Below are 23,662 nucleotides of genomic sequence, written 5' to 3'. Positions count from 1 at the left end.
TTATGAAAAATTGTGCTGTGAATGGATAATTATGATTGTAATGCATTCCACTATTGTCATGTATGTAAGAAATAAAATAAATAAATAAATAAAGTAAAAAAAAAAAAAAAAAAAGACTTCATGAGGCCAAGCCAGACTCCTGCCCGCGCCCATGTCAACCCCGCCACTCTCCAGCTCCTCCTCAACCAATGTGGGGCTCCCCTGGCTGCCTCCATTTTGGGATACTGCTACTACTGCTGTAGTCCCATCCATAGTCCCATTCCTGCACCTGGGGACCCTGGACAAGGTCTGGAGATAGTTGCCTACTACACAGCACAGTGCTGCTTCCCCAAACACACCACACAATGCCACCGCACAGCCAATCCTTGCAGCCCCATCTCTAGAAAAATTTGCCTCCATCTTAAGACATCTCCATCGCCATCTTGGGTTACCTCTGCTGCCACCATTGCTATCTTTAGTTGGGGCAATTCCCATGTTGTGACACTGGCTGGGACCTAGAAGCAATATCAAGGTACCTATAGTACCCTAACCACCACCACCACCACACCAGCCACTAACCCAGCACAGCACCTGCAGGTATGTGGCCGGCCTGTAGCTCTCAAAGATGATCTCGATCATCAGGTCTCAAAGCCTGGTGGGGTAGGGGGACATGTGAGATACAAATTAGAGACCAGGAATTGTGGGGTCTACAGGCAATCTTAGGGGCTCAGGCTAGGTGCCCACATCATGCAAGTGGAGATGTACCCCAGAGGAGATCCTTGGGGTATACTTCCAGTGGATCCAGTGAGGACCAAGAAACAAGGGAGGAAAGTACCACCTCCAGGAGCTCTGCATCCAGGACCAACCCTCCCACACTAATAACTTTCATCCCCCTGTAGGTGGAGATTCCAGCAAACAACAGACAACCCCACCTACTGGATGAGAAAGGAAACAGGGAAATACTGAACTCCAACAGAAACATTCATTCAATTTTCCTTTAAGATTTTTCTCTTTCTTCCTCTCTCTTTTCCCGCCCTAGCATCCCCAACATTTGTGAAGCAAATAATTACTTTCCATGCAATCAGCTACTGAGGACTGAGATGTCTGAAGAGTAGATTACTCTGTCTAATCTCTTCCCACTTTTCTGTCATTTAAGAATCTCTCTGTTTTCTCCTGCTCTCAGCCAACTTCTGATCCCTCACACTCACTTCGTAAGATCTAAAACCTCTATGTCATCACCTCCTACCTCCTTAACATCTCATCCTGTGCCAGTTCTCTTTTTGTCCACCATTAGAAACAATAGACGCTTTCAGAAACCTATTATTATATTGTAGATAATAATAAAACACATCATTTCTGTCTTATTGCAACAAAATTGTAAATGTCTTAAGAGATATTTGGTTTAAGGCTCCATATTGTTTGCATTGGGACCTGTTAATATTGATGTCTCCCTTGAAGGTGAGGTATTCGAAACCTGCAGGGATACTATAAGTCTACCTATAGTCTATAGGTATACCTGCAGGGATACTATAAGTTTATAGAAACTGTAAAACTTAGGGACCTCACTGCTAGAAGGGAAGACACACAAACAATATAAAAGAAACAAGGGAAGAAAGTACCCCAAACAAGCCAAGATAATATGTTATTAGAATCCATGGCCAGTACAGTAGAAGAAATGTCAGGGAAGAAGTTCAGGATGTACATGATTAAAATGTTCTGCAAACTAAAGGATGATATAAGCAAGCAAACAGGATACAAAAGATCACTTCAATAAAGAGCTATGTGGCCAAATTCAGGAAGCAAAAGATTACTTCAATAAAGAGATTCTGGGGAAAAAAAAAACAATCTTTGAAATGAAGGAAACAACCAAATTTAAAACAATAGAAAGCATCACCAAAAGACTAGATCACTTGGAAGATGGAACCTCAATGAAGATAAAATATATAATCTTGAAAATAAAGTTGACCAATCAGTAAAGATGGTAAGAAACCATGAACAGAACATCCAAAATTATAGGATAACATCAGAAGACCAAATTTAAGAATTAATTGGGTGGCTGGGTTTGTAGCTCAGCCTACCACTTGTGAGGCACCAGGTTCGATTCTCAGCACCACATATAAATAAATAAAGGTCCATTGACAACTAAAAAATCATTTTAGAAATATTATTGGGATAGAGGAAGGTATATAGATACAAACTAAAGGAATGAACAATCTAATCTATTCAATGGAATAATAGAAAATTTCCCAAACCTGAAGAATGAATTAGAAAATCAAATACAACAGGCTTATAGGACACCAATTGTACAAAATCACAACAAACCTACACCAGAGCACATTATAGTGAAAATGCCTAACATATAGAATAAAGAGAATTTTAAAGGCTGCAAGAAAAAGGAATCAGATTACATATAGGGAGAGATCAGTTAGGATCAACAGATTTTTCAACACAGCTTTAAAACTAGAAGGTCCTGAAATTTAAAAAAAAAAAAAAAAGGAGGAAGTACACTAAAAGAAAAGCCAATCGAGAGAAACCAAGTCAACTTTAAAACCAAAAATAAACCAAAATGACCAGGAATACAAAACACGTCTCAGTAATAACCCTAAATATTAATGATCCAAGCTCATCAATCAAAAGATATAGACTAGCAGATTGTATTTTTTTTAAAGACCTAACAATATGCTGCCTTCAAGAGACTCATCTCACAGGAAAAGACATCCAGACATCCATAGACTGAAGGTGAAAGGTTGGGGGAAAACATCCCACTTGAGTGGACTGTGTAAACAAGCAGTTGTTTCCAACCTCAGATAAAGTAGACTTCAAGCCAAAGTCAGAAGGGATAAAGAAGAACATCTCATACTGCTTAAGGGAACCATATACATCAGCAAGACATAACAATTGTAAATATATATGCCCCAAACAATGGAGCATCTACATACAACAAGCAAACACTTTTCAATTTCAAGAATCAGACATACCGCAACACAAATCCTGGATGACTTTAAACACCTCTTTCACTACTGGATAGATCTTCCAAATAAAAACTAAACAAACTACAGAATTCAATAATAAAATCAATAATTTAGACTTAACAGACATATATAGAATATTTCATCCATCGGCAAGTGAATATACTTTCTTCTCAGTAGCACATGAGTACTTCTCTACAATAGATCATATATTATCCCACAAAGCTACTCTCAGCAAATACAAAAATGTAGAGATACTACCCTGTTGATGGGGACTGAAGAGCCAAGCAAGATGAAAGAAGGGACACAGGGGATCCAAAGCTTGGTGCAGCTAAGGACATTTATTATTGGCAAGTACAGCATTTTATAGTTTGCAGTGGTTTTCCAAACATGGAATGCAATCTTGCGGTTAGGCGGACAAAGTACCAAAATATCTTTTTAAAAACAATGCTATGTTTACATTTATTTCCTTAATCTCTATCCTGGATCTATACTAGCAGCTAAGCATAAACAGGAACATTCCCCAGATAACATCACCACAAGGAAAAAACATGAAGCAAGTCCACAGTCTCAAGAGGAACTTATGGCAAGTCTGACCATGTCAACTGGGCAGGTCCTAAGAACAGTCTGCTGTTCTTGCTTGCTCTGGCCTGTCAAGAGCTCGGAGTACATTAACCCCTTAACATCTGCAGCTCCACCACAGCCCTTGAGATCTCAGACAACTCCATCACTACCCTGCATTCTATCTGATCATAATGGATTGAAATTAGAAATTAATGATAAGATAAATGATGGAAGCTACTCCCAACACCTGGAGACTAAAGACATCCATGCTATTGAATGAACAATGAGTAGCAAAAGACATTAGAGTAGAAATTTTAAAAAAAATTATTAGAGGGAAATGAGAATACTGATACAACATCAAAATCTCTGGGACACTATGAAGGCAGTGCCAAGAGGAAAGTTTATTGCATTGAGTTCATTCCTTAAAAGTATAAGAAATCAATAAATAAATGACCTAACATTACACTTCAAAGCCCTAGAAAAAGAACAAATTAATACCAAAAGTAATAGAAGACACGAAATAATTAAAGTCAGAGCTGAAATCAATGAAATTGAAACAAAAGAAACATTTCTAAAAATTTACAAAATGAAATGTTAGTTTTTGAAAGAATAAATAAAATTGATAAAACTTTGGCTAATGAAGAGAAAGAAAACTCAAATTACTAAAATTCATGATGAAAAGGGAAATATCACAACAGACACTATTAAAATACAGAAGATAATTAGAAACTATTTTAAAAATTTATACTCCAATAGAAAATCTGGAAGACATCAACAAATTTCTAGTCATGTGATCTACCAAAACTGAATTAGAGGATATACACAGTTTAAACAGCAATTTCAAGCAAATAAAAAGAAGATGCCATCAAAAGTCTAGCAACAAAAAAAAGCCCAGGACCAGATGGATTCTCAGTCAAGTTCTACAAGACCTTCAAAGAAGAACTAATACCAATACTCCTCAAATTATTCCATGAAATAGAAAAGGAGGGAACTCTCATTATATGAAGCCAATATTAGCCTGATACCAAACACCAGACAAAGACACATCAAAAAAACAAAACTTCAGATAAATATCTCTAATTAACATAGATGCAAATATTCTCAATAAAATTCTGGCAAATTGAAATCTCAACAATATATCAAAAAGATAGTGCATCACAATCAAGTAGTGTTCATGCCAGGGGTGCAAGGTTGGTTAAACATACAGAAATCAATAAATGTAATTCATCACATCAATAGACTTAAAAGATAAGAACCACATGATCATCTCAATAGATGCATAAAAAGCATTCAACAAAATCCAGCACCCCTTCATGTTCAAATAGACACTATTAAAAACTAGGGACAACAGGAACATATCTCAACATTGTAAAAGCTATACTAAGTCCAATGCCAATATCATTCTAAATGGAGAAAGATTGAAAGCATTCCCCTCTAAAAACTGGAACAAGAGAGGGATACCCTCTTTCATCGCTTCTATTTGACATAGTTCTAGAAACTCTAGTTAGAGCAATTAGATGAAAGAAATTAAAGGGATAGAGTTGGAAAAGAAGAACTCAAACTATCACTATTTGCTGATGACATGATTCTATACTTAGAAGACCCAAAATATTCCACCAGAAAACTTCTAGAATAAATGAATTCAGCAAAATAGCAGAATATAAAATCAACAACCATAAATCAAATGCATTTCTTTACATCAGTGACCAATCTTCTGAAAGAGAAATTAGGAAATCCAACCCCTTTACGATAGCCAGAAAATAAAATACTTGGGAATTAACCTAACAACAACCTACTGAATACTAAAGAAAGAAATTGAAGAAGACTTTAGAAGATGGAAAGATCTAACTTGCTCTTGGATAGATAGAATTAATATTCCAAAAGCACAGAACAGAATTAATACAATTCTAATCAAAATCCCAGTGATATTTTTCATAGAAATAGAAAAAACAATCATGAAATTCATTTGGAAAAATAAGAGACCCACAATAGCCAAAGCAATTATTAGCAAGAAGGGTGAAGCAGGAGGCATCAATACCAGACCTTAAGCTTTACTACAGAGCAATAGTAACAAAAATGGCATGGTATGCACCAAAATAGACATGTAGATCAATGGTACAGAATAAAAGACACAGTGACAAACCACATAAATACAATTATCTCTATAATTGTATATTCTAAACAAAGGTTCCAAAAATATACATTGGAGAAAAGATAGCCTCTTCAAACTAATGGTGCAAGAAAAACTGGAAATCCATACGTAGCAAAAAGAAATGAAACTTCATCTTGCACAAAAATCAACTCAAAGTGGATCTAGGACTTAGGAATTAGGCCAGAGACTCTACACCTAATAGAAAAAAAAAGCAGGCCCAAATCTTCATCATGTCAGCTTAGGTCCTGAGTTCCTTAACAAGACTCCTAAAGCACAAGATGTAAAATCAAGAATCAATAAATGGGATGGATTCAAAGTAAAAAGCTTATTCTCAGCAAAAGAAACAATTAATGAAGAGAGAGCCTAGAGAATCAGAGCAAATTTTTACCACATGCACATCAGAGCACTAATCTCCACGATATATAAAGAACTCAAAAAATTAATACCCCCCCAAAAAACCAAATAATCCAAATGTGCTAAGGAAATGAGCAGATATTTCTCAGAAGAGGATATACAATTAATCAACAAACATGAAAAAATGTTCAACATCTCTAGCAATTAGAGAAATGTAAATCAAAACTACTCTTAAGATTTTATTTCCAGTCAGAATGGTAATTATCAAAAAGTCATGCAACAATAAGTGCTGGCAATGGTGGGAAGAAAAATGTACACTGATTCATTGCTGGTGGGATTACAAAATGGTACAACCACTTTGGAAAGCAGTATGGAGATACCGTCGAAAACTTATAATGGAACCACCATTTGACCCAGCTAGCCCACTCCTAGGTCTCTACCCAAAGGACTTAAAAGCAGCATCCTACAGCGATGCAACCACCTCAATGTTTATAGCAGCTCAATTCCCAGTAGCTAAACTATGGAAACAGTCTAGATGCCCTTCAATAGATGAATGGATAAAGAAACTGGTATATATACCCAATGAAATATTACTCAGCCTTACAGAAAAATGAAATCATGGCATTTACAGGGAAATAGACGGAGTTGGGGAATATCATGCTAAGCCAAGTAAGCCAATCCCCAAAAAACCAAAGGCTGAATGTTTTCTCTGATAAGTGGATGCTGATCCATAATAGGGAGGGGGCAAGGGAAGAATAGATTTGGATTGAGCAGAGGGAAGAGGGAGGGAAAAAGAGGGTTTGTGGGGTGGGGGATGGTGGAATGAGATGGACATTATTACCCCTATATATGGGTATGAGTGCACAAATGGTGTGACTCTATATCATGCACAACCAGAGAAATGAAAAGTTTTGTTCCATTTGTTTAAAAAATTAATTTAAAAAATAAATTAATTAAAAAGTTAAAATATGTCTTTCAAAAAGACTTCATGAATTAATTGGCTTTAATTCTAGAAACATGTTGAAACATTCTGCATGGTATATTATTGGAATGATATGTGTGCTGCTAATTCTTTTTTATATTGTGATAAAAGTTTGTTGTACCCTCAGTCCAATATCTGGGAACCCAAGTTACTGCCTACCACTTGCATTTAAAAAGTAAAGAAAGGGGAATATATTGGAGGCCATATACATATAAATTATGGTTTGTTTGAGCCATTAAGGCAGGAAGACTACTCTTTTTGGGAACTCCTGGGTGAAATTCCCCCAGTTTGAGAATGCCCAGATCATACTGGCCAGGTTTAACTCACAACCTTAAGATCAATCAGCCACCCAGAGATGGGCATAACCTGCCAAGAGCCAAATAAACTGTCTACTGCAAAACCCCTGCCACACCAAGAAGCAAGCACTAAAATAAGACTCCTCCCACACTGAAATCTTGTACCTACCAACCCCCCTTGATCTGTACCTTTATAAGTAAAAGCAAGCGCAAGCAATTGTTTTCAAAATGTTTTCTGGGCACCTCAATGGAATCCCCAAAACTCAAAGGTCCACAAGACCTTACTAGTGTTTTTATTCTCTCATGAACATACAGTAGACTTTTCCTGAATCTATATGATGTGAAAATTTAAATAGATTGAAGCAGAAGTAGTGACTTAGTTTAGGCTGCTAAAATTAGGTGTCTTGTAAACCTGGGAAGTTTTATTTCTCAGTTCTATAGGTTGGACCTGAATTAGGATGCCAGCAATATTGGGTTCTGGTAAGGGCTTGTTTTGGGTTGCAGATTATGGGTGTCTTTTGACAGCCTCACAGGGAAGAAAGAGGGATAGAGAACTCTCTGGGGATCCTTTTATAAGGTTACCATTCCCATTCATTAGGGCTCCACCTTGTGGCTTTAATTACCTCCCAAAAGCTCCTGAAACAATTGAAGCAAAGGATGAATGTCTGAAAGAAATTCATGGGAGTAATTAGTCTAGGGATATAAAAGAGGAAACTTTCTCTCTTCTATTTCAGAGAGAAATAAAAGACAGTGAACAGAATGATATGTACGGGAATGATGTACTATAAACAAATAGAAATAGAAGGCACAAAGGGATAGTATTCTACCACTTACTTTTATTGTTTTAATCAATTTTATTCCTGTTAATGAGACTTTCTCATCAGTCTCATTTAATACTGTAGTATCATAACATATTCCTTCTCCCTTTAATCTTTCTCTTTGCCCTATTAATTCATTCTTTTGAAGTATCTTCAAATTTCTCTATTTCCCTCATGGTTTTTGATCATGTTATGTTTGAGTGGTACAGTAGCAACTGAAACGGTCTTACCACCTTCTGTTTCTGTCTCTCAGTAATTCCAAAGTACTCCTTTTAGGTTATTGTAGCCTGAGTGTGAATACAGTGATCTCCTTGTTCCTTGTCACAGTAATCTTTATCCCTATTTAAAGCCCTTTGTGATTTGAGCTCTACATGTCCATTCACTTTTTATTCTTTTCCCTAGACTGTCTCTCAATATGCTGTGGTTGCCCATATCTTTGTACTTAATCACGACAACCTGGAATCTTCATGTCTGTCTCCCTATTCATATTGCCCATTTTGTAATACCAAATTTAGAGCCTACTTTTTCTATAATAATTGTTTTTTTTTTCTCCTTAGAAGTATATTATTGATTATATTCTGCCTTTTATTCCCCTTTAATTTTTATATCTCAGTTTGGAGATACATTCAGTTTTGGAGCCATACCCACCTGCACTTAGATCATGACTTTGTTCTTTTCTAACTGTGACCTCTCAGTAATCATTGTTCTTTGCCTCACATTGCTCAACTGCAAGATTAAGATTTTAGTATCAACCTCAGGTTCTTAAGCCATATAAAGTATTTAGCACAGTGCCTAAAAATTTGCACTTTATTTTAATACAAATAAAAATAGCAAATTTAATATACAAGTTTAATATACAAGTTTTCCAACATGGTTTACTCATACACAAAATAGCAGTTATTTGTTAAAAATTTTAAAGAATTTATGTCTTTGTTGCTTTTTTTCTAATTATAAAATTAATAACAATAGGACTGAGGCAGAACACCTGAAAAAGGTACACACACACACACACACACGTTATTGTGTGTACACGTTATTGATGGACCTTTATTTATTTATATGTGGGTGCTGAGAATCAAACTCAATGCTTCACCCATGCTAGGCAAGCACTTTATCACTAAGCTACAACCCCAGCCCCTGAGAAAGGAATAAATCTTGAAGATTCCCCACTTCCTCCTTCTGAGTTCCTGACCTTGTTGGAGAGGGTGAGGCCATGGCCCTCTGGTTAGAAAGAAGTTTTTGAATTCCCATGTTGATGGAACTCACTGGAAGGCTGCCTATGGGGATGACCAGCTTAAATTCACTGAAAGAATAAATAGGGCCAAGAACTAGGCAGATGCCTAAGGCACAAAATTTAAAGCATCACTCAAAGTTTGTGCCATCAGTGACTCTCTGACCTCACCTAGTATTAGTCTGACTCATTTTGGCAGGGTTGGTATCACTTGGTGTCCTGTGCCACAGGAATACACCTTGAGAAGCACACTGGAGGAAGAAAAGCCCTTTTATCCTCGAATTTCTTCGGCACCCTGTACTGACAAACCTTAACATTATGCTAGGTGATAAGAAAATAATTTTCCGATATCAGAGGCAGGGCAGTAATAGGTAAATTGGAAGCTAAAAGGCAATAAATTGATAAATGGTTCAGTCATCTTAACATAGGCATTTGTAACTGCCTTATTGAACTCTGGTCTCAAAATTACTAATAGAGACATCACACAAAAAGTTTATAGAGTTGACATATGCAACCATCCTCTACATTAGCCCTACAAGATCCTATAGTAAAGAAAATATTTTAACTCTATTTTTAACTATGAAACTTTCTAATTGCAAAACTTATTATTATTGCAGATATATAGTATCAGATAACATTCTAAATATATCCCCCCCCAAAATAAGATGGGAATGTCCTCTATCACAATTATTATTTGGCATGATCCTCTGAAGTTTCTGGATGTTTCATCAAGAAATTTTTTAAAAACTGAGGTATATCTTGGAAGAGGGAAGACCATATCATTGTGGGTAATATAACTATCACCCAAAATCCAAAGAATATTAAAGGAAAAAATAATTTCAGGTTGGAGAGTATAGCTCAGTGGTACAGTATTTGTTTAGTATTTATGACACTCTGGGTTCAATCTCCAGCACCAACAGGGGTGGGGAACAGGGAACCCAAGAAAAGTTTGAAAACGGACTATAAAAATTAATAATTGACTTCAGTGGAACAGCTAATTATAAAATAGGAATTAAAACCTCAATAGCTTTCTTTGTAATGCCAGGAATTACAATATGAAAATTGGAAAAGAATCTTTATAACTGACAACAAGATGTATAAAATAGTAACAAGTTTAACAAGAAATATTCAAGATTTAAAGGAGCTATGCTGAACCAATTAGTGACAAAATAACGACCTATAGATAGGAGGATATGCCATGTTCCTGAATGATACAGTGCTGTAAAGATATCAATTCTTGAAAAGTTAATCCCCCCTGCCCAAATATTGAAGGAATTTAGAATTTAGCCACAGGAAACTGATTCATGAACATGACAGTTCATGAATGGAAGAATACAGATGGCCATAAAAACACATGGAAAATGTTTATTCTCACTAGTAATCAAACTATCAAACAAGGCAGATTTTTTTCAAAGACTAAGTGATAAAGATTAAGAATGGTAATGTTTATACTTGTCAGTGATACAGAAAAAGTAGCACCCTTAATTTCTTCAGAATATAAATATATGCACTCATTTTGGAAGAGATTTTTGCAATATAAGTAAAAATCTTTAGGAGTTTGCTTTACTCTTTCACCTGGTATTTCACCTTCTTGAAATTTATGTGAAGAAAGAGTCATAGATGTGTGTAAAAATGTACAAAACAAATGACTCAAGTAGTAAGAAATGTCTTGGATCAAATATATATTAAAAAATAATGCAATAAAAGAATATAAAAACAGAATCATATTCATAGCATAATATTAATGAAGGCTATAAGACAGTACATCGAATATAAAATTATAGTTGCTACAAGATTGATTTGGTTCACTTTCTAGATATTTACTATTACAAAATGGTAGTATAGTGTAATATTCATGGTAATATTGATAGTATTGGCCATGAACTCGTCAATTTTGAGTTGCTTAAATATAGTTGAAACTAATGTTATATATTTGTAGAATTCTTACAGTGAGCATGTGTCTTTAGTAATTAGGAAAAAAGTGTTTAAATCAATAAGATACATGATGGAAAACACAGTAATATTATCTGCCTCAAAAATTAAAGTAATGTACATTGATACTCATTGGAGACTTGATATAAAGCATTTAAATAGAGTGAGGCAGAAAATAAAGAAGACAGATTCAAATGCAGTAATAAGTAAATGGGAGATGAGAGAATGATTCTACTCTAGATGAGCACTATCAAATAGAAACAAAATGTGAATTACATAGTTATAGATTTTATATAGCTCAGTATATTCAAAATATTAATATATAATTAATATAAAACCATTAATGAAATGTTTTACATTATTTGTAACATCTCAATTTTGTCTAGTAGTAGTTCAAGCATTCAGTAGCCACATATAGGGCTAGGGATTTGGCTTAGTGATACAGGACTTGCCTAGATTGCACCAGGTCCTGGGTTAGATTCCCAGCATCCCTGCACCCCGCCCGCCCCCGCCCCCCCATCACACACACAGAGCTTAGTGGCTTTGTGTTTAGTGTCTACCAGATACAGTCTAGATTGTCCTGTTGAGAAAGTAGTGACGGAAGAGAAGGCAAAAGGAAATGTGTGAAAATCATCTATTCCTTTGCAGTTCAATATTTATCGCAGAACCCTTCCCAATCAAATTTTATTCTCTGTTTAAGAAATCAAATATTTTGTGTGATTCAAAAGAATGTGGAACTAGGCGCTTGGATTGTGGCTCAGCAGTGGAGCACTTGCCTAGCACGTGTGAGGCCCTGGGTTTTATCCTCAGGACCACATAAAACTAATAAATAAAATAAAGATATTGTGTCCAACTACAACAAAAAAATAAACATTTAAAAAAATATGGAATTAATAAGTAATAAAATATTCATCTACTCTTATGAGCAATAAAGTATCCTGTGACCCTTACAACTGCATTCCTAAATTGATATTGTTTCTTCTCCTTTTCTCTTTTTTTGAGGAATTGGAGACTGAACCTAAGGGCATTCTTTATTGAACTACATCCCCATCCATTTTTATTTCTTTTACTTTGAAATAGGTTTTCACGAAATTGCTCAGGCTGGCTGTGAATTTGTGATCCTTCTGCCTTAGTCTCCCAAGTAGCTGAGATTACGGGCACGCCACCACATCATGCAATTGTGTCTTCTTTTCCTTCTACAAGTTTTGGTTAAACTAGTTTGAACCATATAGGAAGAGTAACACGTGGAAAAAGATATCCTTGTGGAGTTATCACTGGTCTTGCAGCTAGGAAGGCAACTGGAATTTAAAAAGAGATTAGTCTTATGAATTATCTACCTCTATGTGATCAAGTAGAATGATGACTTAATCCTGAGTTAGAAACCCTTTTCCTTTATTTGTACTTACATTTTTGTGAATAAACTTGAGAAGACTTTTTTTCCTTTTTGGTATCTAAGATTGAACCCAGAGGCACTTAAGCACTAATACACAGCTCTTATTTTTATTTTTTAAATTTTGAAGCAGGGTCTCACTAAGTTTCTCAAGGCCTTGCTGAATTGCTGAGGCTGACCTTGAACCTGCAATCCTCCTGCCCCGGCCTCCCAAATCACTGGAATTACAGGCATGCACCACCATGCTTGGCTAATTTTTATTTTTTATGCAGTATTTTGGGAGTTATATAAAAATTTTAATAACTAAATAAAAATAATTTCAAGTCATGAAAAATATCTAAGTTTCCACAGCCTCAAATAGTCATTCCTCCAGATGTGGAGAATTGGTTCAGGACACCCCTCAAATACCAAACTGTAGATGCTTAAGTCCCTTATATCAAATGTGTAGTGCTTGCAGGTAACTTATTTATATCCTCCTATATACGTTAAATAATCTAAAATTGCTTTGTAATCCCTAATATATTATAAATGGTAATTTTAATAATTGTTTTACTGTATTATTTAGGAAAACAGGACAAGAAAAATAAGTGTTTATGTTTAGTAAACTCAAGATATAAAGTTGTCACAATTATATGATGATAATGTGCCAGGTACTTGAAGGAAAGCAACAGCATCATGGAAGATGGTCCTTGGGGTTATCTTTAAAGACAAAATACAAAGCTTGGAATAGGCCATCAGTCTGATCTGTGGCTTTTCTCTTGTGTTCTTGATAGTCTTTATCCTTGATTTTACATTTACTTCCTTTAAATGTTTATGAAAATTAAGAATTTGTTGTTTACCTTGTGTAGTCAGTGGATGTTTATGAAGCATTCTCATATGCTTAATATAACAGGGGATTTTAGTAATATGTAAGATATGATCCACATGGTCAAGGACTTTAGAGAAGTGCGAAACCTGAATTAGGCTTTAATGGTGGATTAATTTAATGTGTGAAGGAACAAGATTTGCTTGTATTTTTATGATATGGATTCTTCCTCTTTTCCCTTCTATTTTGACTCCAACTTCTTTGCTACTATAACCTCTGTTCTTTCTTTTTCACATATTTGTTTTGGAACTTAGCTCTCTTATCCCTTAATGTGTTAGCTTTTTGTTATTATAACAAAATATCTTGAGATAAGTAACTTATAAATAAAGAAGGTATATTTTGGCTTACAGTTTGGAAGTTCTAGTCCAAGACTGGGAAGGGCAGGACTCGTAGCTTTGGGCCTTTGCAACAGCATATAGCAGAGCAAATTGCCTTCCTCATGACCAAAAAGGCAAAGAAAAAAGGGCTGAGGTCCCATAGTACCCCTCAAGGGCACACCTCCAATGATTTAAGGACTTCTCAATAAGCCCTAACTCCTGAAACTTCTTTGACCTCTCAGTAGCAATACCCTGGGGACATCTGTAACACATGGACTTTGGGAAGGACACTTATCCAAACCATAGCACTTAGAATCAGACTCACACTTATATAAATTATTCCATAATTTTCATCTCTGTTTTTTATTCTTTTCTGGAGCTCCAGAATCACATTTCCCAATCACCTACACATCCCATAGAATACCACGCAGATTTTAAGTATAATGTGGCTGTTGTCTTTTCAAAAATCACTTTGAAAATGTTTAAGTCATTTTAATTTCTTCATCACCCTTATTTATAGATCCAAGCAGTGGTCACTCTCTTGTCCATTCTGCATCAGAAATGTTTACTGTAGTAGGATTTATTAATGAAAATCAATCTAATTATTATATTTTCTTTCCTTCTGAAAGAATATAGAATGATACTTTCCAGTGTTAAAAAGGAAGGAAAGTGCTGGGGTTGTAGTTCAGTGGTAAAGTGCTTGCCTAGCATGAGTGAGGCACTGGTTGGATCCTCAACACCACATAAAAATAAATAAAGAAAGATTAAAAAAAAAAGGAAGGAAAACCTTCTCAACAAAATGAAGTGCAAAGGAAACCTGTAGCAGTTCTCAAGAGCCCTAACCAGTTTCTCAGATATAAGTCAATAATGCATTGTCCTGAATTAATAAATACTTCTTAAGTATCCCTCTTTTTTACCCGCCTTGTCAAATAGAATAAAATTGTAAAACTGATAAAATTTCTAACACCTCAATTAGAATTATTCAAAACTGGAAATTATGAAAGTTGAATTGATTATTTAGTCTTGTGTCTCTTACTAAAACACTGTATCATAATGTAAATTTTTTTGAGCAAAAAGCAAACTAGGAAGAAAAAATTCTGCATGAATGTTTCTTAGGCTGAAATTGTTTTATACTAATTTAAAAGGTATAACACAAACCTAAAAGTTATACCTATTGTGGCATTCTATTCTCTGTAAGGATAAAAGTAGGCTGAAAGGAAGCTGACAAGCTATGTAGTTACCTTATTATTTCAGTGTCCAATACCATTTATTTATCTCATAAAGATAACTCATAACAACACATTCTAGAATGAGGTCTTTGTATAAATGGAAAGGCTAGAAGGGCAGTTTCACTGAATTTTCATTTTGGAGAATCATCTGGTAGTATGTTTTGTGAAAGGGGACCTTCTCAAATAAGAATCTGTTGTTTATGAGACTTACATATTAATTAGGCTAACTAGGGAAATTTTGCCTTTGATCATCTATAACACTGGAAGTAGGATTAGGTAGCCTATTAAGCACCTGTTTATGAAGTAGATAAATAAGAATTTTTATCTTCCTATACTTCAACTTTATATAGAAAATAGAAAGGAAATGGTGAAAGTCAAGTTAAATATAATTTATGAAGTGCATTATTCTGTGCATGAAATGATAAAAAAGTGGAAGAGTATATCTCTGTGGTTCATACTAATATATAAAGGTTTCTGAGTTAGTAAGGAAGAGAAAGTTGAAGGAAAAGTTATTTTCAAGTTGTATGTTTGGTTTTTAGTTTGACATGTGTCTAGGTATGATTATCTTTTACTAATCCTACAAGCAAATCTGTCAATTTATGTTTTCACCAAATTTATAAACAGGAAATAGCATTAAAATGTAATCTTGTAAATGTCTTCAGAAGACAGGTAGAATATTGGAGAATTGAATATTTGGAAGATTAATTAGTCAAAATTAGCCAATTTGTTATGTGATATGCTGCAGAAGGAGATAATTGTAAATCAAATCTCAATACCTTCATGTAAATAAGTAAACAATTTAAAGTCTATTATATGTTCATCATGTTTTCAGTCTATGAATTTTACTATTTTTGTTTATTTTTTCCAAGATGTTTGAAAGTAAGGTATAAGATTACCCATGATACATTTGTTTTTGTTGCAGAAATAACATCCCAGCTAATTTTACCAGGAGTGGAAAAAAATTAAGCCATCAGAAAGACATTCATCAGGTGACTTTTCTTTTCAGAAGAGGCCTGAAGGTATTTAAAAAGCCTCAATGGTGTTTTCTTTTTATCCAAAGAGAATCCTTTACCCTTTAATCATAGACAGCTCTTGGTTGAGGCAGGGATTACATCTGTGATATGGGAAACAACTTTAGGTTAGTTCTTTGTTACATTTTTTCTTTTCTTGCCCCAAACTTCTTATAAGAATTTAATTGGTTATTTAGTAATAAATTTATATTTGCCACTTGTTCTAATACAGTAACCCCAACAGAGAAGTGTTGGCAGAATAGCACAGACCCCTCTCCTGCACTCACATACATGCCATACTGGGTTATAAAGTTTTATAGTGCATGATAGCTGCTTGGATTCAAATTCTTTTGAGATCTACTGCTTTCTTTTTTTCCGTTTAGGTTCAGGCCACGTTGAACACAGAACACTGCTACAAGATATAGTAGCAAAGAGAACTCGTCTGTAAGTTTCAATTTGTCTTTCAAGATGTCATTTTAAAATTCACAGAACACTGGCTACACCATTTACCATGTTCCCCAGTCTGAAAGAAATTAAATGAGACCCAAAATGAAGTTAAGCCCAAATAAGTCCTATTTTATTTTTGGTTTTTTCCCTAAACATGCTTTTGAGTTTTCACATATCATTGTTGTAGTAGTGTTAGCACCAGGTAAATTAGCATATTTATTTTTCATTGCCTTTTATTTCACATTAATTAAATTGTTTTTTGCTTCTTTCCCCCCTGTAACTGCTTTTGTATGAATAGAAGAAAATCTAGTAGAACTTTTATAAAATTTGTCAAACTTTGAAAACACTAGAACATTTTTCCTTCACCATAATATTTTTTCCCCTGTATCAGAGAAGCTGTTTCTGTTACAATTACATGCCTCAAATGTGAGTTATAACACTCCAAATATCAGGTTTTGAGATAAAACTATTAAAAGTTATGGCTATTTTTTGGAAAATGAAACATAAAATGTGGTGATGGTCCAAATATGACACTAAGTATAATAGGGCATGATTTTGAGCAATCAAAGTATAGGAAAGAAGACTATTTGAGCCTAATGCTGGCAGCATTCTTAAGTACAGAATGTATGACACTAGAAACCATAAGAAAAGAATTGTCTTATTTGCTACTGCAATTAACCATGTTTCCATAATAATTACATAAGTTCCATTTGTTTTGACCTTTGAGATTGAATTTGTAGCCAAAGCATGGAAATATTATAAAATATAAAAATAATTTTAGCATGTTTATATTAAAGACTATCTTTAGAGATACATTGTAAAGAATCATGATTTCTATAACCTCCTCTCAAATAAACAGTAACAATAATTATCTCTGTCTCCCTATCTATATGTAGACAAAGCAAATGTGGCAAAGCTTTAATCATTTGTAAATATAAGTGAAGAGTAAGTGAGTATTCATTGTACTATGTTTGCAACTTTCTCTAGATTCAAATGTCTAAAAAATAAGCAAGGATCTTAGTATGGTTTTATTTTCTTATGATTGTATCCTGATCAATATAATCAAAATAGAAATTTCTTAGCTTATAGTGATCAAACTTTGAATATATTTTAAAATTAAATTGTTTTCCCTGTAGTTTGTCATTTTTTGTAAGTATTCTTAGGCAATATTGCCAAATGACCAATTCACTTAACTTACCAAATGTAATGATTTACCAAAATTCTTTTTCTTTTAGTCATATATACTGTATGATGTTTTAAAACTTTTGAGGGCTAGGGCTATAGCTCAGTGGAAGAACAGTTGCCTAATCTGAGCAAGGCCCTGGGTTTCATCCCCAGTGCTGCAAAAAATAAAAAATAAAATGAAAGAAAGAGAAAAAAGAATTTTGCCAAGTTTTAATCACCTGGTTTTTATTTTGTCTTAGGAAAAAAAAAATTCCACACCCTCTAAGCTGTTAGTATTGGTTTGTTTATTTACTTACATAGGGAAGTTTATTGTCAGCCTTGGACACTGTATACAAATTTGGAATTTTTAATTTTAAAATGAAAATGAATAAAAACCTTATTTATGTACTAAGCAAAACCTTAACAGCTGAGGAATGTTCAATTTGTCCTTCTTCCAACTTCTTACGGCTGGACCCAGAGGAGAGACCTCTGCTAAGTTTCTTAGGACCTCAGTTGCTGAGCCTGGCTTTGAACTTATGATTCTATTGCTTCAGCCTTCAAAGCCACTAGGATTACAGGCTTGAGCCTCTGCTCCTGACTCAGATAAACATTAAGCTCTTGATACTAACAATTGTTGATTTTGCTTCTAGGTCTTTATTCCTTTCCTTTTTCTCCAAAGCTATCTCATGACTCCCAATTCCTGTATCCCTCCATCTCAACACTGAATTTCTTCTACCCTACTGCCAGAATTTTCTGGTTTCCATCTTTGCCATTTTTCAGTCAGTGGAAGATGTTCTTCCTCTCAACAGCTAAGTTACCAAGGACCTGCCCTTCATATTCTATAACCTCCTAGGTTCTCAGGCCACACAGGCTTATCCTGGCTCTGCTGCACCAGCCATTTGTCCCTATGCTCTCTCTAACCCTCAGCAAAACCAAAGCATGTTCACAAATCATGCATTTAAAACCAACTTCTTGGACTTTTCTTAACTCAAGTTCTAGAAAGAGGAGACTATACCTACTATATGTACTATTTTCTCTTCATTGTCATAATGTGTCTGTCTTTTCTTTTTAAAAAAAATTTATTCTTAAGTTTTAGGTAGATACAATATCTTTATTTTACATTTATGTGGTGCTGAGAATCGAACCCGGTGCCTCATGCATGCTAGGTGAGCACTCTACCACTGAGCCACAACCCCAGCCCCTGTGTCTATCTTTTCAACATGTCATTAACTACCCTTTTCAACACCCTGCTACTAAATTCAATGAGCCCTTTTCAGTCCTGCTAAATGACTTCTGTGACACTAGGCACTGTTAATCTGCCTTCTTCAAATGAGTGCCTCCATTTCTGAGGCAGCATTCTCTGGATTTTCTCTTGCACCTCTGGTTGTCTTATAGTCTAGCAAGGCCACAGGAACGTGGCTCTGTCCATACTTAGCGTGTAGGCCTATATCCTTCTGCCTATTGCCATACCTCCAGCCTCTAATTCAAGTGTAAGGCAGGGAAAGCAAAGATGTGCAAGAGACAAAGAGGAAAGCAGGAAAGAATAATTCTTATGTAAAAAAAAAAAAGCAGAAACTTTTCCAGAAACCCTCAATTGCAGTCCCATTGGTCAGAATTTTCACCTGGAACCACACTGCAGCAAAACACTCTGAGGAAAAGTGGTTTTTTTTTTTTTTAATTGTTGGTTGTTCAAAACATTACATGGAAATGGAAGGAGACCCTCAGGGTTATACAAAATTACATACAAGAGGAAGTGAGGGGAAAGGGAAAAATAATACAAGGGGGAGGAATGAATTACAGTAGTGGGGGTAGAGAGAGAAGAGGGGAGGAAAAGTGTTTTTAAAAGCTAAGTACAGGGATGGATTTGTAGCTCAGTGGTAGAGCGCTTGCCTAGCATGTATGAGGAGGCACTGGGTTCAATTCACAGCACCACATATAAATAAATAAAGGTGTATCAGGAACTAAATGTATATATACATATATATTGCATTTATGTATGTATATACGTACATATATACACACATATATAAAATCTGGGTACAGCTGGGTGCAATGGTGCATACCTGTATCCCCACCATTTATTCTGAGAGAAAACTGATACACAATAAGGAAATATTTCCCCCACTCCCAGTCTGGGGAAAATTTTAATAAGTTGTTAGCAGCTGAAATTAGAACATTGGTTTCTATTTGTAGTCTTGTGTTTCTTTCACTCCACATGTAGTGGCTGATGTCTAAAACTTTCAGTAATATTCAATCTCATTAAATTGAGGGTAAATCATGTTTGCTTTTAATTGCCGTTCATTCCCATCTCCCATCTCTTATCAATGTATTTTCTTAAGTTCGTGTGTGTATGGTTGTGTTGGTTCTTCTTCCTTATATTCACTTGAGAGCCAGAATAATTTGGTAAGAGCACCTGACGGAATCCTTTTCCTGCACAGTCACTCAGAGGATCTTTGTTTGGCAAGAAGGAGCCTGGTCTCTCTTGAGATGCTGATATCATGATTGATGAAGTATCTATCTGTTGATGACCCTACAGAGCAAAAGTACTTGCCTTTTTAAAACTTTACTGAAGGAAACAAGTTATTTTGCTATGAGCAAGTTACAAATAAATAGCTATGGGGGCTGGGATCTGTAGCTCAGTGGTGGAGCACATACCTGGCCTTTAGAGACCCTGGGTTCAATCCCCACTGTGACAGAAAAACAAACAGAAAAGGATATTAAATTAGTCTTAAATGGTATTTAATTCCCTTTCCCTTCTCTGTTCATTTTATAAATGAGAACACAAAATTTAGATGATTTATTAAATGTCACTTAATGAGAAGCAGAGCCAACACTTAGAAACTCTTTTTCTGACTCCCTATCCTATGTACTCCTTTAGAAACTGACTCCATCCTGAGAAATGATTTTTGAAACTGATATATACCCAAGGCAGATATATGGCAAATGGGGTTGTTAGAATGCTCATGTCTTCCTTCTTCCTCAATTTTCATTGTGAATAAAACTTTGATCATGAAGCATTTTATTATTTGTAGTCCTAAATTATAATATATATGCTCTCCTTTCAAAATTTTGCCTTCATTTCTGTGAATGCCTTCATGACCTTACTTTTAGATTAATATGTAACATTTCTTTACATTTTCTTTTTTGTAGCTACATCAAGTTCTCATTATACATCAGAAAAATGAAAAGAAAAAAATTCTATAGAGGAAAGGAATCCACTTAGCCTTTTCTGAAAAATGGAATACTGGGTTTGGAGGCTTTAAGAAACTCTACTTTCACCAACACTTACACATTCTGAATGCTAAGTTGAGATGGCCATTTACTTGGAATAGACAATTGAGTCATTTCCAGTATAGAAAGAAGCCTCTTCAAATCCAGAAATCATGGTCAGAATGAAACCTTTTGTGCTAAGACCAATTCTAGTGTGGCTACTCAGTGCTAGTATTTTGTCCTCTAAAGTGAAGAGAAAGCACACTAAACCCATCATTTCTTCTTCAAGAAGTCTCCTGAAACTCTGAACAGAGAAGTTGCTATCATCATAAAGAACTCGGACCACAAACATTGTGGAGAGTCACTTGAAGGCATTTTTTAGCCTGCCAGCATTAGGTCAGACCTATGTTCATATGTCTAGGACAGAGCCGCAGACTTCTGAGTTTCCCATGAAGTTCACTGGGAAAAGCCATAGTCCAGGTGAGAATGGCAAGACTGTGGTCACCCTGAGCAATTGTAAGAGAAATCACTTTTGTCATGGCTGCTATTAAGGGCTAGAGCACCACAGGAGTGGGAGACCCCAGATTAAAAAAAGTTCCAGCTTAACCAACATCGAAGAATAAAATGTCTCTTCTTATGATATATGAGAAATTATCCATGATTAAATTTCAATCTACGATTCTCACATCCCAGCACTTCAGAAAGAAAAGCAAAGTTCTCCAGCCAGGAAAGATCCAGCGAAGATGAATACAAAAGATCACTGGGGACCACCAGGAGACCCTTAGGGATAATACAAAGGATGGCAGTTGCAGCCCATTTTCTTCCCCAGAACCTAAAGATCCTTCTTGTCAGCATCAGCCATACTTCCCAGATATGGACAGCAATGTTGTGGTGAAGGGAAAGAACTCCCATATGCCTGATGGCCACCCTAAAGGAAGTCCTTTCTTGGACAAGGAGCTTAATTTAGATGAAGCATTCCCTGACCAACAGAATGGCAGTGCCACATACACTTGGGACCAATCACCTTGTTCCCCTCCTAAGTGGGAATATACAGAGCTGATATATGACATGCCCTTGTCAGAATATCATTCTAGTAAAACGTTTACTTCAGAAACTGAAAAAGAAATTATGACTCTGGATCAGGAAAATTAGAAAAGCGCTGTTAGTGACCGCAGCAGATAAATCTGTGAGTAGTGTAGATGGGCCTGTGTCTGAAGAGAATGTTCACAATGAGAACTCCTACCAGATGGAAGAGGATGGATCTTTCAAGCAGAACATTCTTAGTTCTAAGTTGCTGGACCACCCTTACTGTAAAAGTCCACTGGAAGCTCCCCTGGCATGCAGTGAACTCAAACTAGAAAATCAACTGGGAGGGGGGAAGAACAACTCAAAAGCATCTCCAGTGGACGATGAACAGCTTTCAGTCTGCCTTTCTGGTATGCACTCTTCCTTTATTCTCCCCAACCTCTGGCCCACACTTGCTGTCCATTAACTTTTCTTATAATGAGTCCTATTTTTCCCTCCCACACATGGCTTTCCCTTTAACCACTTGGATGTTTTTCTTGAGACCTTTTATATTGCTGTATTATGTAGAGCTCCACAAATTATTTTGATTGGTGATGGATTGACTGTGTGATAGATACTTAAGATTTCCAATTGTTTATAACAGTGCAATGAAATTCTTGATACTTACATATTTGTTTCTGTAAGTTAATTCCTGATATTAGAATGGCCAGTGAAAGAGTATTCACGCTTAAAATTTTAAGAAAATTGTTCAGTTACCTTCCAAGAAGTTAAACCAGTCAGCTTTGCCAGTTTTATGGATTACAAGAGAGTTTTAATTTGGCATTTTTAAGTTTGATCATCTTTTATGTTTTGAACATTTTATTATTTTTTGCCTAGTTTTTCTGTGCCTGTTTTTCTATCAGAATGTTCCTATTTTATTTATTTAATCTATAAGAAGGTCCTATACCAGCCACTATGCTGATTTTTAAGGGTGTAGCAACAAGCAGGATACACTGATTTCACTCCTCTCCAACCTTCCTGACACTGGGATTGAATCTAGCGGTGCTCAAATACTGAGCTACATCCCCAGCCCTTTTTATTTTTATTTTGAAACAGAGTCATGCTAAGTTGCCAAGCCTGGCTTCAAGCTTGCAGTCCCCCTGCCTCAGCCTCCCAAGTAGTTGGGAGTGCCACTACATCTGGCAGGATATATAGAATTCTGCCTTCGTAAACCACAGCATCATTTTAGTTGTAAAGGTGTTAAATTAATGACTAATTGTAAATGTCATAAGAATTGTACCTTCAAAGGTTCAAATTCTTCAGTAGCCCAAATTATTTGTATTTTTGCTTCAAAGAAATTTTTAGTAGTAAAAATTGTCTTTAACTTTATGGCTTCTAGGTTTTCATCATGTCTTAAAAAGCCTTCTTGTCAAAGTTTACATCAGGCAGTAAATTGGCATAAACATTTTTAAAAGACAATATGGCATTTGGCAGTCTTTGATCCATCCCCCTGCTTGAAATTTATCCTGGATATAAAAGAGTACTAATATGTTTATATAAATGTATTAATTGTATTGTATTAGTTATACCACTATATAAACATACATTTTAAAACTGAAAACAACCAAAAGCTGGGCGTGGTGGCACATACCTGAAACCCAGCAACTCAAGAGGCTCAGGCAGGAGGATCACAAGTTCAAAGCCAGCCTCAGCAACTTAGCAAGGTCCTAAGCAACTCAGTGAGACCC

General features: G+C 35.5%; 1 pseudogene; it reads left to right on the top strand.

Moving 5' to 3' along the window:
• The first annotated feature begins 151 nt into the window (after positions 1–151).
• LOC113187564 (sentrin-specific protease 5 pseudogene) lies at positions 152–22,401 on the top strand (annotated as a pseudogene).
• The last annotated feature ends 1,261 nt before the right edge of the window (positions 22,402–23,662 follow it).

The sequence above is a fragment of the Urocitellus parryii genome, chromosome 2 (assembly GCF_045843805.1).
Source record: "Urocitellus parryii isolate mUroPar1 chromosome 2, mUroPar1.hap1, whole genome shotgun sequence".
NCBI lineage: Eukaryota > Metazoa > Chordata > Mammalia > Rodentia > Sciuridae > Urocitellus > Urocitellus parryii.
Note: the sequence above shows the minus strand (reverse complement) of the source record. Positions and strands in the feature narration are given on the sequence as shown.